Source organism: Schistocerca serialis, chromosome 6 (genome assembly GCF_023864345.2).
Source record: "Schistocerca serialis cubense isolate TAMUIC-IGC-003099 chromosome 6, iqSchSeri2.2, whole genome shotgun sequence".
In the NCBI taxonomy this organism is placed as follows: Eukaryota; Metazoa; Arthropoda; class Insecta; order Orthoptera; family Acrididae; genus Schistocerca; species Schistocerca serialis.
The window spans coordinates 655,328,375-655,344,390 of record NC_064643.1 but is presented as its reverse complement, the minus strand read 5'-3'; the positions used below and the strand labels follow the sequence as shown (position 1 = coordinate 655,344,390).

Genomic DNA, 16,016 nt, shown 5'->3' with positions numbered 1-16,016 from the left:
GGGCTTCATTTAAGGCGACTGCACGTCGCTCGGCCAACAGCGGCCTACTGCAGACCGACACTTAAGAGTCACCAAATACAAATCGACATCGAGAGACAGGCCCTGTCATATGGCACTCGCGACGTATACGCTGAAATTGAATGTAAAGAATACGTCTTTTGTGGTGGGCGTCGCTCTACTGCAGTGTCACACATGACGAATAAAAAGGAAAACAGCAGAACGTCTGTGTAGGGCCATGTTTTTACCTACAGTGTCACTTGGCTGAATGTGTATAAGGCTCTGTGGCATCACTCAAACACAGCCAAATTGTCACACTAGCTGTGCATCTCTAACAAAGTTGACGTATGTCCTCACCTCGGTGCCGGTTAAAACGATGCGACTGCACGTCGCTCGGCCAACAGCGGCCTACTGCAGACCGACACTTAAGAGTCACCAAATACAAATCGACATCGAGAGACAGGCCCTGTCATATGGCACTCGCGACGTATACGCTGAAATTGAATGTAAAGAATACGTCTTTTGTGGTGGGCGTCGCTCTACTGCAGTGTCACACATGACGAATAAAAAGGAAAACAGCAGAACGTCTGTGTAGGGCCATGTTTTTACCTACAGTGTCACTTGGCTGAATGTGTATAAGGCTCTGTGGCATCACTCAAACACAGCCAAATTGTCACACTAGCTGTGCATCTCTAACAAAGTTGACGTATGTCCTCACCTCGGTGCCGGTTAAAACGATTTCGCCCCCGGGTGGGCTCGAACCACCAACCTTTCGGTTAACAGCCGAACGCGCTAGCCGATTGCGCCACGGAGGCCTTGGGTTTGGCTCCCTTGTGCTCTGTATATCAACGCAATTCGTATAGCTTCTGCAGGAATCTCGCAGAGTGGTAGCATTTGCTTACGCCTCTTCACATGGATAACGTGCATGCACGCTGTAGCGAGGCTCGCAAACGAATGACATCGCCAAGCATGACACTATACTACAAAATGCATACAAACCAATGTTCTGCCTATGAATTCAGAAAACCTCTGAGGCCAGTAGAATACTTGTCATAGGTTGTAGAACATCCCTTTCATTCAGTGTACTGCCATGTGTTAGATGTTGCTCGAGATAGCTCCGCTCCTTGCAGGAAGGTTTAAAAAATGAATGCCTTCTGTGAGGTTCGAACTCACGACCCCCGGTTTACGAGACCAGTGCTCCACCACTGAGCTAACAAGGGGCAGCTTAGCGTTTGTGAACTATCCCCAAATTGTTACTTCATCATACTGAATCTTGCAGCCCTCGACCAGATATCGGATTTGGCACACAGCTGCTGCTGGGGTTGTCCAAATTGCCGTTTTCCAAATCTCTTGAATGTTTCGCCCTTACGATCGACGACGAGCGTCGGGCCAGCAAAAGTTTGCGGTCTGCGCAATCCTGACCTAGTGCACAGCTTGTGGGATAGCGTGGCTCGACTGCGAAATGCGCCTTTCGGCTCCTCTCTCTGGCTACAGTATGCTGTTGTCCACAGTGGCGCTGGCGTTGCCCATGGGGCTTCATTTAAGGCGACTGCACGTCGCTCGGCCAACAGCGGCCTACTGCAGACCGACACTTAAGAGTCACCAAATACAAATCGACATCGAGAGACAGGCCCTGTCATATGGCACTCGCGACGTATACGCTGAAATTGAATGTAAAGAATACGTCTTTTGTGGTGGGCGTCGCTCTACTGCAGTGTCACACATGACGAATAAAAAGGAAAACAGCAGAACGTCTGTGTAGGGCCATGTTTTTACCTACAGTGTCACTTGGCTGAATGTGTATAAGGCTCTGTGGCATCACTCAAACACAGCCAAATTGTCACACTAGCTGTGCATCTCTAACAAAGTTGACGTATGTCCTCACCTCGGTGCCGGTTAAAACGATGCGACTGCACGTCGCTCGGCCAACAGCGGCCTACTGCAGACCGACACTTAAGAGTCACCAAATACAAATCGACATCGAGAGACAGGCCCTGTCATATGGCACTCGCGACGTATACGCTGAAATTGAATGTAAAGAATACGTCTTTTGTGGTGGGCGTCGCTCTACTGCAGTGTCACACATGACGAATAAAAAGGAAAACAGCAGAACGTCTGTGTAGGGCCATGTTTTTACCTACAGTGTCACTTGGCTGAATGTGTATAAGGCTCTGTGGCATCACTCAAACACAGCCAAATTGTCACACTAGCTGTGCATCTCTAACAAAGTTGACGTATGTCCTCACCTCGGTGCCGGTTAAAACGATTTCGCCCCCGGGTGGGCTCGAACCACCAACCTTTCGGTTAACAGCCGAACGCGCTAGCCGATTGCGCCACGGAGGCCTTGGGTTTGGCTCCCTTGTGCTCTGTATATCAACGCAATTCGTATAGCTTCTGCAGGAATCTCGCAGAGTGGTAGCATTTGCTTACGCCTCTTCACATGGATAACGTGCATGCACACTGTAGCGAGGCTCGCAAACGAATGACATCGCCAAGCATGACACTATACTACAAAATGCATACAAACCAATGTTCTGCCTATGAATTCAGAAAACCTCTGAGGCCAGTAGAATACTTGTCATAGGTTGTAGAACATCCCTTTCATTCAGTGTACTGCCATGTGTTAGATGTTGCTCGAGATAGCTCCGCTCCTTGCAGGAAGGTTTAAAAAATGAATGCCTTCTGTGAGGTTCGAACTCACGACCCCCGGTTTACGAGACCAGTGCTCCACCACTGAGCTAACAAGGGGCAGCTTAGCGTTTGTGAACTATCCCCAAATTGTTACTTCATCATACTGAATCTTGCAGCCCTCGACCAGATATCGGATTTGGCACACAGCTGCTGCTGGGGTTGTCCAAATTGCCGTTTTCCAAATCTCTTGAATGTTTCGCCCTTACGATCGACGACGAGCGTCGGGCCAGCAAAAGTTTGCGGTCTGCGCAATCCTGACCTAGTGCACAGCTTGTGGGATAGCGTGGCTCGACTGCGAAATGCGCCTTTCGGCTCCTCTCTCTGGCTACAGTATGCTGTTGTCCACAGTGGCGCTGGCGTTGCCCATGGGGCTTCATTTAAGGCGACTGCACGTCGCTCGGCCAACAGCGGCCTACTGCAGACCGACACTTAAGAGTCACCAAATACAAATCGACATCGAGAGACAGGCCCTGTCATATGGCACTCGCGACGTATACGCTGAAATTGAATGTAAAGAATACGTCTTTTGTGGTGGGCGTCGCTCTACTGCAGTGTCACACATGACGAATAAAAAGGAAAACAGCAGAACGTCTGTGTAGGGCCATGTTTTTACCTACAGTGTCACTTGGCTGAATGTGTATAAGGCTCTGTGGCATCACTCAAACACAGCCAAATTGTCACACTAGCTGTGCATCTCTAACAAAGTTGACGTATGTCCTCACCTCGGTGCCGGTTAAAACGATGCGACTGCACGTCGCTCGGCCAACAGCGGCCTACTGCAGACCGACACTTAAGAGTCACCAAATACAAATCGACATCGAGAGAGAGGCCCTGTCATATGGCACTCGCGACGTATACGCTGAAATTGAATGTAAAGAATACGTCTTTTGTGGTGGGCGTCGCTCTACTGCAGTGTCACACATGACGAATAAAAAGGAAAACAGCAGAACGTCTGTGTAGGGCCATGTTTTTACCTACAGTGTCACTTGGCTGAATGTGTATAAGGCTCTGTGGCATCACTCAAACACAGCCAAATTGTCACACTAGCTGTGCAACTCTAACAAAGTTGACGTATGTCCTCACCTCGGTGCCGGTTAAAACGATTTCGCCCCCGGGTGGGCTCGAACCACCAACCTTTCGGTTAACAGCCGAACGCGCTAGCCGATTGCGCCACGGAGGCCTTGGGTTTGGCTCCCTTGTGCTCTGTATATCAACGCAATTCGTATAGCTTCTGCAGGAATCTCGCAGAGTGGTAGCATTTTTTCTTACGCCTCTTCACATGGATAACGTGCATGCACACTGTAGCGAGGCTCGCAAACGAATGACATCGCCAAGCATGACACTATACTACAAAATGCATACAAACCAATGTTCTGCGTATGAATTCAGAAAACCTCTGAGGCCAGTAGAATACTTGTCATAGGTTGTAGAACATCCCTTTCATTCAGTGTACTGCCATGTGTTAGATGTTGCTCGAGATAGCTCCGCTCCTTGCAGGAAGGTTTAAAAAATGAATGCCTTCTGTGAGGTTCGAACTCACGACCCCCGGTTTACGAGACCAGTGCTCCACCACTGAGCTAACAAGGGGCAGCTTAGCGTTTGTGAACTATCCCCAAATTGTTACTTCATCATACTGAATCTTGCAGCCCTCGACCAGATATCGGATTTGGCACACAGCTGCTGCTGGGGTTGTCCAAATTGCCGTTTTCCAAATCTCTTGAATGTTTCGCCCTTACGATCGACGACGAGCGTCGGGCCAGCAAAAGGTTGCGGTCTGCGCAATCCTGACCTAGTGCACAGCTTGTGGGATAGCGTGGCTCGACTGCGAAATGCGCCTTTCGGCTCCTCTCTCTGGCTACAGTATGCTGTTGTCCACAGTGGCGCTGGCGTTGCCCATGGGGCTTCATTTAAGGCGACTGCACGTCGCTCGGCCAACAGCGGCCTACTGCAGACCGACACTTAAGAGTCACCAAATACAAATCGACATCGAGAGACAGGCCCTGTCATATGGCACTCGCGACGTATACGCTGAAATTGAATGTAAAGAATACGTCTTTTGTGGTGGGCGTCGCTCTACTGCAGTGTCACACATGACGAATAAAAAGGAAAACAGCAGAACGTCTGTGTAGGGCCATGTTTTTACCTACAGTGTCACTTGGCTGAATGTGTATAAGGCTCTGTGGCATCACTCAAACACAGCCAAATTGTCACACTAGCTGTGCATCTCTAACAAAGTTGACGTATGTCCTCACCTCGGTGCCGGTTAAAACGATGCGACTGCACGTCGCTCGGCCAACAGCGGCCTACTGCAGACCGACACTTAAGAGTCACCAAATACAAATCGACATCGAGAGACAGGCCCTGTCATATGGCACTCGCGACGTATACGCTGAAATTGAATGTAAAGAATACGTCTTTTGTGGTGGGCGTCGCTCTACTGCAGTGTCACACATGACGAATAAAAAGGAAAACAGCAGAACGTCTGTGTAGACTGCACGTCGCTCGGCCAACAGCGGCCTACTGCAGACCGACACTTAAGAGTCACCAAATACAAATCGACATCGAGAGACAGGCCCTGTCATATGGCACTCGCGACGTATACGCTGAAATTGAATGTAAAGAATACGTCTTTTGTGGTGGGCGTCGCTCTACTGCAGTGTCACACATGACGAATAAAAAGGAAAACAGCAGAACGTCTGTGTAGGGCCATGTTTTTACCTACAGTGTCACTTGGCTGAATGTGTATAAGGCTCTGTGGCATCACTCAAACACAGCCAAATTGTCACACTAGCTGTGCATCTCTAACAAAGTTGACGTATGTCCTCACCTCGGTGCCGGTTAAAACGATGCGACTGCACGTCGCTCGGCCAACAGCGGCCTACTGCAGACCGACACTTAAGAGTCACCAAATACAAATCGACATCGAGAGACAGGCCCTGTCATATGGCACTCGCGACGTATACGCTGAAATTGAATGTAAAGAATACGTCTTTTGTGGTGGGCGTCGCTCTACTGCAGTGTCACACATGACGAATAAAAAGGAAAACAGCAGAACGTCTGTGTAGGGCCATGTTTTTACCTACAGTGTCACTTGGCTGAATGTGTATAAGGCTCTGTGGCATCACTCAAACACAGCCAAATTGTCACACTAGCTGTGCATCTCTAACAAAGTTGACGTATGTCCTCACCTCGGTGCCGGTTAAAACGATGCGACAGCACGTCGCTCGGCCAACAGCGGCCTACTGCAGACCGACACTTAAGAGTCACCAAATACAAATCGACATCGAGAGACAGGCCCTGTCATATGGCACTCGCGACGTATACGCTGAAATTGAATGTAAAGAATACGTCTTTTGTGGTGGGCGTCGCTCTACTGCAGTGTCACACATGACGAATAAAAAGGAAAACAGCAGAACGTCTGTGTAGACTGCACGTCGCTCGGCCAACAGCGGCCTACTGCAGACCGACACTTAAGAGTCACCAAATACAAATCGACATCGAGAGACAGGCCCTGTCATATGGCACTCGCGACGTATACGCTGAAATTGAATGTAAAGAATACGTCTTTTGTGGTGGGCGTCGCTCTACTGCAGTGTCACACATGACGAATAAAAAGGAAAACAGCAGAACGTCTGTGTAGGGCCATGTTTTTACCTACAGTGTCACTTGGCTGAATGTGTATAAGGCTCTGTGGCATCACTCAAACACAGCCAAATTGTCACACTAGCTGTGCATCTCTAACAAAGTTGACGTATGTCCTCACCTCGGTGCCGGTTGAAACGATGCGACTGCACGTCGCTCGGCCAACAGCGGCCTACTGCAGACCGACACTTAAGAGTCACCAAATACAAATCGACATCGGGAGACAGGCCCTGTCATATGGCACTCGCGACGTATACGCTGAAATTGAATGTAAAGAATACGTCTTTTGTGGTGGGCGTCGCTCTACTGCAGTGTCACACATGACGAATAAAAAGGAAAACAGCAGAACGTCTGTGTAGGGCCATGTTTTTACCTACAGTGTCACTTGGCTGAATGTGTATGAGGCTCTGTGGCATCACTCAAACACAGCCAAATTGTCACACTAGCTGTGCAACTCTAACAAAGTTGACGTATGTCCTCACCTCGGTGCCGGTTAAAACGATTTCGCCCCCGGGTGGGCTCGAACCACCAACCTTTCGGTTAACAGCCGAACGCGCTAGCCGATTGCGCCACGGAGGCCTTGGGTTTGGCTCCCTTGTGCTCTGTATATCAACGCAATTCGTATAGCTTCTGCAGGAATCTCGCAGAGTGGTAGCATTTTTTCTTACGCCTCTTCACATGGATAACGTGCATGCACACTGTAGCGAGGCTCGCAAACGAATGACATCGCCAAGCATGACACTATACTACAAAATGCATACAAACCAATGTTCTGCCTATGAATTCAGAAAACCTCTGAGGCCAGTAGAATACTTGTCATAGGTTGTAGAACATCCCTTTCATTCAGTGTACTGCCATGTGTTAGATGTTGCTCGAGATAGCTCCGCTCCTTGCAGGAAGGTTTAAAAAATGAATGCCTTCTGTGAGGTTCGAACTCACGACCCCCGGTTTACGAGACCAGTGCTCCACAACTGAGCTAACAAGGGGCAGCTTAGCGTTTGTGAACTATCCCCAAATTGTTACTTCATCATACTGAATCTTGCAGCCCTCGACCAGATATCGGATTTGGCACACAGCTGCTGCTGGGGTTGTCCAAATTGCCGTTTTCCAAATCTCTTGAATGTTTCGCCCTTACGATCGACGACGAGCGTCGGGCCAGCAAAAGTTTGCGGTCTGCGCAATCCTGACCTAGTGCACAGCTTGTGGGATAGCGTGGCTCGACTGCGAAATGCGCCTTTCGGCTCCTCTCTCTGGCTACAGTATGCTGTTGTCCACAGTGGCGCTGGCGTTGCCCATGGGGCTTCATTTAAGGCGACTGCACGTCGCTCGGCCAACAGCGGCCTACTGCAGACCGACACTTAAGAGTCACCAAATACAAATCGACATCGAGAGACAGGCCCTGTCATATGGCACTCGCGACGTATACGCTGAAATTGAATGTAAAGAATACGTCTTTTGTGGAGGGCGTCGCTCTACTGCAGTGTCACACATGACGAATAAAAAGGAAAACAGCAGAACGTCTGTGTAGGGCCATGTTTTTACCTACAGTGTCACTTGGCTGAATGTGTATAAGGCTCTGTGGCATCACTCAAACACAGCCAAATTGTCACACTAGCTGTGCATCTCTAACAAAGTTGACGTATGTCCTCACCTCGGTGCCGGTTAAAACGATGCGACTGCACGTCGCTCGGCCAACAGCGGCCTACTGCAGACCGACACTTAAGAGTCACCAAATACAAATCGACATCGAGAGACAGGCCCTGTCATATGGCACTCGCGACGTATACGCTGAAATTGAATGTAAAGAATACGTCTTTTGTGGTGGGCGTCGCTCTACTGCAGTGTCACACATGACGAATAAAAAGGAAAACAGCAGAACGTCTGTGTAGGGCCATGTTTTTACCTACAGTGTCACTTGGCTGAATGTGTATAAGGCTCTGTGGCATCACTCAAACACAGCCAAATTGTCACACTAGCTGTGCATCTCTAACAAAGTTGACGTATGTCCTCACCTCGGTGCCGGTTAAAACGATGCGACTGCACGTCGCTCGGCCAACAGCGGCCTACTGCAGACCGACACTTAAGAGTCACCAAATACAAATCGACATCGAGAGACAGGCCCTGTCATATGGCACTCGCGACGTATACGCTGAAATTGAATGTGTCTTTTGTGGTGGGCGTCGCTCTACTGCAGTGTCACACATGACGAATAAAAAGGAAAACAGCAGAACGTCTGTGTAGGGCCATGTTTTTACCTACAGTGTCACTTGGCTGAATGTGTATAAGGCTCTGTGGCATCACTCAAACACAGCCAAATTGTCACACTAGCTGTGCATCTCTAACAAAGTTGACGTATGTCCTCACCTCGGTGCCGGTTAAAACGATGCGACTGCACGTCGCTCGGCCAACAGCGGCCTACTGCAGACCGACACTTAAGAGTCACCAAATACAAATCGACATCGAGAGACAGGCCCTGTCATATGGCACTCGCGACGTATACGCTGAAATTGAATGTAAAGAATACGTCTTTTGTGGTGGGCGTCGCTCTACTGCAGTGTCACACATGACGAATAAAAAGGAAAACAGCAGAACGTCTGTGTAGGGCCATGTTTTTACCTACAGTGTCACTTGGCTGAATGTGTATAAGGCTCTGTGGCATCACTCAAACACAGCCAAATTGTCACACTAGCTGTGCATCTCTAACAAAGTTGACGTATGTCCTCACCTCGGTGCCGGTTAAAACGATGCGACTGCACGTCGCTCGGCCAACAGCGGCCTACTGCAGACCGACACTTAAGAGTCACCAAATACAAATCGACATCGAGAGACAGGCCCTGTCATATGGCACTCGCGACGTATACGCTGAAATTGAATGTAAAGAATACGTCTTTTGTGGTGGGCGTCGCTCTACTGCAGTGTCACACATGACGAATAAAAAGGAAAACAGCAGAACGTCTGTGTAGGGCCATGTTTTTACCTACAGTGTCACTTGGCTGAATGTGTATAAGGCTCTGTGGCATCACTCAAACACAGCCAAATTGTCACACTAGCTGTGCATCTCTAACAAAGTTGACGTATGTCCTCACCTCGGTGCCGGTTAAAACGATGCGACTGCACGTCGCTCGGCCAACAGCGGCCTACTGCAGACCGACACTTAAGAGTCACCAAATACAAATCGACATCGAGAGACAGGCCCTGTCATATGGCACTCGCGACGTATACGCTGAAATTGAATGTAAAGAATACGTCTTTTGTGGTGGGCGTCGCTCTACTGCAGTGTCACACATGACGAATAAAAAGGAAAACAGCAGAACGTCTGTGTAGGGCCATGTTTTTACCTACAGTGTCACTTGGCTGAATGTGTATAAGGCTCTGTGGCATCACTCAAACACAGCCAAATTGTCACACTAGCTGTGCATCTCTAACAAAGTTGACGTATGTCCTCACCTCGGTGCCGGTTAAAACGATGCGACTGCACGTCGCTCGGCCAACAGCGGCCTACTGCAGACCGACACTTAAGAGTCACCAAATACAAATCGACATCGAGAGACAGGCCCTGTCATATGGCACTCGCGACGTATACGCTGAAATTGAATGTAAAGAATACGTCTTTTGTGGTGGGCGTCGCTCTACTGCAGTGTCACACATGACGAATAAAAAGGAAAACAGCAGAACGTCTGTGTAGGGCCATGTTTTTACCTACAGTGTCACTTGGCTGAATGTGTATAAGGCTCTGTGGCATCACTCAAACACAGCCAAATTGTCACACTAGCTGTGCATCTCTAACAAAGTTGACGTATGTCCTCACCTCGGTGCCGGTTAAAACGATTTCGCCCCCGGGTGGGCTCGAACCACCAACCTTTCGGTTAACAGCCGAACGCGCTAGCCGTTTGCGCCACGGAGGCCTTGGGTTTGGCTCCCTTGTGCTCTGTATATCAACGCAATTCGTATAGCTTCTGCAGGAATCTCGCAGAGTGGTAGCATTTGCTTACGCCTCTTCACATGGATAACGTGCATGCACACTGTAGCGAGGCTCGTAAACGAATGACATCGCCAAGCATGACACTATACTACAAAATGCATACAAACCAATGTTCTGCCTATGAATTCAGAAAACCTCTGAGGCCAGTAGAATACTTGTCATAGGTTGTAGAACATCCCTTTCATTCAGTGTACTGCCATGTGTTAGATGTTGCTCGAGATAGCTCCGCTCCTTGCAGGAAGGTTTAAAAAATGAATGCCTTCTGTGAGGTTCGAACACACGACCCCTGGTTTACGAGACCAGTGCTCTACCACTGAGCTAAGAAGGCGGCAGCTCAGCGTTTGTGAGCTATCCCCAAATTGTTACTTCATCATACTGAATCTTGCAGCCCTCGACCAGATATCGGATTTGGCACACAGCTGCTGCTGGGGTTGTCCAAATTGCCGTTTTCCAAATCTCTTGAATGTTTCGCCCTTACGATCGACGACGAGCGTCGGGCCAGCAAAAGTTTGCGGTCTGCGCAATCCTGACCTAGTGCACAGCTTGTGGGATAGCGTGGCTCGACTGCGAAATGCGCCTTTCGGCTCCTCTCTCTGGCTACAGTATGCTGTTGTCCACAGTGGCGCTGGCGTTGCCCATGGGGCTTCATGTAAGGCGACTGCACGTCGCTCGGCTAACAGCGGCCTACTGCAGACCGACACTTAAGAGTCACCAAATACAAATCGACATCGAGAGACAGGCCCTGTCATATGGCACTCGCGACGTATACGCTGAAATTGAATGTAAAGAATACGTCTTTTGTGGTGGGCGTCGCTCTACTGCAGTGTCACACATGACGAATAAAAAGGAAAACAGCAGAACGTCTGTGTAGGGCCATGTTTTTACCTACAGTGTCACTTGGCTGAATGTGTATAAGGCTCTGTGGCATCACTCAAACACAGCCAAATTGTCACACTAGCTGTGCATCTCTAACAAAGTTGACGTATGTCCTCACCTCGGTGCCGGTTAAAACGATGCGACTGCACGTCGCTCGGCCAACAGCGGCCTACTGCAGACCGACACTTAAGAGTCACCAAATACAAATCGACATCGAGAGACAGGCCCTGTCATATGGCACTCGCGACGTATACGCTGAAATTGAATGTAAAGAATACGTCTTTTGTGGTGGGCGTCGCTCTACTGCAGTGTCACACATGACGAATAAAAAGGAAAACAGCAGAACGTCTGTGTAGGGCCATGTTTTTACCTACAGTGTCACTTGGCTGAATGTGTATAAGGCTCTGTGGCATCACTCAAACACAGCCAAATTGTCACACTAGCTGTGCATCTCTAACAAAGTTGACGTATGTCCTCACCTCGGTGCCGGTTAAAACGATGCGACTGCACGTCGCTCGGCCAACAGCGGCCTACTGCAGACCGACACTTAAGAGTCACCAAATACAAATCGACATCGAGAGACAGGCCCTGTCATATGGCACTCGCGACGTATACGCTGAAATTGAATGTAAAGAATACGTCTTTTGTGGTGGGCGTCGCTCTACTGCAGTGTCACACATGACGAATAAAAAGGAAAACAGCAGAACGTCTGTGTAGGGCCATGTTTTTACCTACAGTGTCACTTGGCTGAATGTGTATAAGGCTCTGTGGCATCACTCAAACACAGCCAAATTGTCACACTAGCTGTGCATCTCTAACAAAGTTGACGTATGTCCTCACCTCGGTGCCGGTTAAAACGATGCGACTGCACGTCGCTCGGCCAACAGCGGCCTACTGCAGACCGACACTTAAGAGTCACCAAATACAAATCGACATCGAGAGACAGGCCCTGTCATATGGCACTCGCGACGTATACGCTGAAATTGAATGTAAAGAATACGTCTTTTGTGGTGGGCGTCGCTCTACTGCAGTGTCACACATGACGAATAAAAAGGAAAACAGCAGAACGTCTGTGTAGGGCCATGTTTTTACCTACAGTGTCACTTGGCTGAATGTGTATAAGGCTCTGTGGCATCACTCAAACACAGCCAAATTGTCACACTAGCTGTGCATCTCTAACAAAGTTGACGTATGTCCTCACCTCGGTGCCGGTTAAAACGATGCGACTGCACGTCGCTCGGCCAACAGCGGCCTACTGCAGACCGACACTTAAGAGTCACCAAATACAAATCGACATCGAGAGACAGGCCCTGTCATATGGCACTCGCGACGTATACGCTGAAATTGAATGTAAAGAATACGTCTTTTGTGGTGGGCGTCGCTCTACTGCAGTGTCACACATGACGAATAAAAAGGAAAACAGCAGAACGTCTGTGTAGGGCCATGTTTTTACCTACAGTGTCACTTGGCTGAATGTGTATAAGGCTCTGTGGCATCACTCAAACACAGCCAAATTGTCACACTAGCTGTGCATCTCTAACAAAGTTGACGTATGTCCTCACCTCGGTGCCGGTTAAAACGATGCGACTGCACGTCGCTCGGCCAACAGCGGCCTACTGCAGACCGACACTTAAGAGTCACCAAATACAAATCGACATCGAGAGACAGGCCCTGTCATATGGCACTCGCGACGTATACGCTGAAATTGAATGTGTCTTTTGTGGTGGGCGTCGCTCTACTGCAGTGTCACACATGACGAATAAAAAGGAAAACAGCAGAACGTCTGTGTAGGGCCATGTTTTTACCTACAGTGTCACTTGGCTGAATGTGTATAAGGCTCTGTGGCATCACTCAAACACAGCCAAATTGTCACACTAGCTGTGCATCTCTAACAAAGTTGACGTATGTCCTCACCTCGGTGCCGGTTAAAACGATGCGACTGCACGTCGCTCGGCCAACAGCGGCCTACTGCAGACCGACACTTAAGAGTCACCAAATACAAATCGACATCGAGAGACAGGCCCTGTCATATGGCACTCGCGACGTATACGCTGAAATTGAATGTAAAGAATACGTCTTTTGTGGTGGGCGTCGCTCTACTGCAGTGTCACACATGACGAATAAAAAGGAAAACAGCAGAACGTCTGTGTAGGGCCATGTTTTTACCTACAGTGTCACTTGGCTGAATGTGTATAAGGCTCTGTGGCATCACTCAAACACAGCCAAATTGTCACACTAGCTGTGCATCTCTAACAAAGTTGACGTATGTCCTCACCTCGGTGCCGGTTAAAACGATGCGACTGCACGTCGCTCGGCCAACAGCGGCCTACTGCAGACCGACACTTAAGAGTCACCAAATACAAATCGACATCGAGAGACAGGCCCTGTCATATGGCACTCGCGACGTATACGCTGAAATTGAATGTAAAGAATACGTCTTTTGTGGTGGGCGTCGCTCTACTGCAGTGTCACACATGACGAATAAAAAGGAAAACAGCAGAACGTCTGTGTAGGGCCATGTTTTTACCTACAGTGTCACTTGGCTGAATGTGTATAAGGCTCTGTGGCATCACTCAAACACAGCCAAATTGTCACACTAGCTGTGCATCTCTAACAAAGTTGACGTATGTCCTCACCTCGGTGCCGGTTAAAACGATGCGACTGCACGTCGCTCGGCCAACAGCGGCCTACTGCAGACCGACACTTAAGAGTCACCAAATACAAATCGACATCGAGAGACAGGCCCTGTCATATGGCACTCGCGACGTATACGCTGAAATTGAATGTAAAGAATACGTCTTTTGTGGTGGGCGTCGCTCTACTGCAGTGTCACACATGACGAATAAAAAGGAAAACAGCAGAACGTCTGTGTAGGGCCATGTTTTTACCTACAGTGTCACTTGGCTGAATGTGTATAAGGCTCTGTGGCATCACTCAAACACAGCCAAATTGTCACACTAGCTGTGCATCTCTAACAAAGTTGACGTATGTCCTCACCTCGGTGCCGGTTAAAACGATGCGACTGCACGTCGCTCGGCCAACAGCGGCCTACTGCAGACCGACACTTAAGAGTCACCAAATACAAATCGACATCGAGAGACAGGCCCTGTCATATGGCACTCGCGACGTATACGCTGAAATTGAATGTAAAGAATACGTCTTTTGTGGTGGGCGTCGCTCTACTGCAGTGTCACACATGACGAATAAAAAGGAAAACAGCAGAACGTCTGTGTAGGGCCATGTTTTTACCTACAGTGTCACTTGGCTGAATGTGTATAAGGCTCTGTGGCATCACTCAAACACAGCCAAATTGTCACACTAGCTGTGCATCTCTAACAAGGTTGACGTATGTCCTCACCTCGGTGCCGGTTAAAACGATGCGACTGCACGTCGCTCGGCCAACAGCGGCCTACTGCAGACCGACACTTAAGAGTCACCAAATACAAATCGACATCGAGAGACAGGCCCTGTCATATGGCACTCGCGACGTATACGCTGAAATTGAATGTAAAGAATACGTCTTTTGTGGTGGGCGTCGCTCTACTGCAGTGTCACACATGACGAATAAAAAGGAAAACAGCAGAACGTCTGTGTAGGGCCATGTTTTTACCTACAGTGTCACTTGGCTGAATGTGTATAAGGCTCTGTGGCATCACTCAAACACAGCCAAATTGTCACACTAGCTGTGCATCTCTAACAAAGTTGACGTATGTCCTCACCTCGGTGCCGGTTAAAACGATGCGACTGCACGTCGCTCGGCCAACAGCGGCCTACTGCAGACCGACACTTAAGAGTCACCAAATACAAATCGACATCGAGAGACAGGCCCTGTCATATGGCACTCGCGACGTATACGCTGAAATTGAATGTAAAGAATACGTCTTTTGTGGCGGGCGTCGCTCTACTGCAGTGTCACACATGACGAATAAAAAGGAAAACAGCAGATCGTCTGTGTAGGGCCATGTTTTTACCTACAGTGTCACTTGGCTGAATGTGTATAAGGCTCTGTGGCATCACTCAAACACAGCCAAATTGTCACACTAGCTGTGTATCTCTAACAAAGTTGACGTACGTCCTCACCTCGGTGCCGGTTAGAACGATTTCGCCCCCGGGTGGGCTCGAACCACCAACCTTTCGGTTAACAGCCGAACGCGCTAGCCGATTGCGCCACGGAGGCCTTGGGTTTGGCTACCTTGTGCTCTGTATATCAACGCAATTCTTATAGCTTCTGCAGGAATCTCGCAGACTGGTAGCATTTGCTTACGCCTCTTCACATGGATAACGTGCATGCACACTGTAGCGAGGCTCGCAAACGAATGACATCGCCAAGCATGACACTATACTACAAAATGCATACAAACCAATGTTCTGCCTATGAATTCAGAAAACCTCTGAGGCCAGTAGAATACTTGTCATAGGTTGTAGAACATCCCTTTCATTCAGTGTACTGCCATGTGTTAGATGTTGCTCGAGATAGCTCCGCTCCTTGCAGGAAGGTTTAAAAAATGAATGCCTTCTGTGAGGTTCGAACTCACGACCCCCGGTTTACGAGACCAGTGCTCTACCACTGAGCTAAGAAGGCGCAGCTTAGCGTTTGTGAGCTATCCCCAAATTGTTACTTCATCATACTGAATCTTGCAGCCCTCGACCAGATATCGGATTTGGCACACAGCTGCTGCTGGGGTTGTCCAAATTGCCGTTTTCCAAATCTCTTGTATGTTTCGCCCTTACGATCGACGACGAGCGTCGGGCCAGCAAAAGTTTGCGGTCTGCGCAATCCTGACCTAGTGCACAGCTTGTGGGATAGCGTGGCTCGACTGCGAAATGC

The 16,016-nt window shown here is 49.0% G+C and overlaps 11 non-coding genes across 11 annotated transcripts; all 11 read right to left on the bottom strand.

Moving 5' to 3' along the window:
* Window positions 1-738: 738 nt before the first annotated feature.
* Window positions 739-812, bottom strand: Trnan-guu (transfer RNA asparagine (anticodon GUU)). The gene has a single exon. It is a non-coding gene; the product is annotated as a tRNA-Asn (tRNA).
* Window positions 813-1,145: 333 nt separating this feature from the next.
* Trnat-cgu (transfer RNA threonine (anticodon CGU)) lies at window positions 1,146-1,219 on the bottom strand. The gene has a single exon. It is a non-coding gene; the product is annotated as a tRNA-Thr (tRNA).
* Window positions 1,220-2,266: 1,047 nt separating this feature from the next.
* On the bottom strand, window positions 2,267-2,340 carry Trnan-guu (transfer RNA asparagine (anticodon GUU)). The gene has a single exon. It is a non-coding gene; the product is annotated as a tRNA-Asn (tRNA).
* A 333-nt stretch (window positions 2,341-2,673) lies between these two features.
* On the bottom strand, window positions 2,674-2,747 carry Trnat-cgu (transfer RNA threonine (anticodon CGU)). The gene has a single exon. It is a non-coding gene; the product is annotated as a tRNA-Thr (tRNA).
* A 1,047-nt stretch (window positions 2,748-3,794) lies between these two features.
* On the bottom strand, window positions 3,795-3,868 carry Trnan-guu (transfer RNA asparagine (anticodon GUU)). Its single transcript has one exon. It is a non-coding gene; the product is annotated as a tRNA-Asn (tRNA).
* Window positions 3,869-4,203: 335 nt separating this feature from the next.
* Window positions 4,204-4,277, bottom strand: Trnat-cgu (transfer RNA threonine (anticodon CGU)). Its single transcript has one exon. It is a non-coding gene; the product is annotated as a tRNA-Thr (tRNA).
* Window positions 4,278-6,835: 2,558 nt separating this feature from the next.
* Window positions 6,836-6,909, bottom strand: Trnan-guu (transfer RNA asparagine (anticodon GUU)). Its single transcript has one exon. It is a non-coding gene; the product is annotated as a tRNA-Asn (tRNA).
* Window positions 6,910-10,161: 3,252 nt separating this feature from the next.
* Window positions 10,162-10,235, bottom strand: Trnan-guu (transfer RNA asparagine (anticodon GUU)). The gene has a single exon. It is a non-coding gene; the product is annotated as a tRNA-Asn (tRNA).
* Window positions 10,236-10,568: 333 nt separating this feature from the next.
* Window positions 10,569-10,640, bottom strand: Trnat-cgu (transfer RNA threonine (anticodon CGU)). The gene has a single exon. It is a non-coding gene; the product is annotated as a tRNA-Thr (tRNA).
* Window positions 10,641-15,291: 4,651 nt separating this feature from the next.
* On the bottom strand, window positions 15,292-15,365 carry Trnan-guu (transfer RNA asparagine (anticodon GUU)). Its single transcript has one exon. It is a non-coding gene; the product is annotated as a tRNA-Asn (tRNA).
* Window positions 15,366-15,698: 333 nt separating this feature from the next.
* Window positions 15,699-15,770, bottom strand: Trnat-cgu (transfer RNA threonine (anticodon CGU)). Its single transcript has one exon. It is a non-coding gene; the product is annotated as a tRNA-Thr (tRNA).
* Window positions 15,771-16,016: the final 246 nt, after the last annotated feature.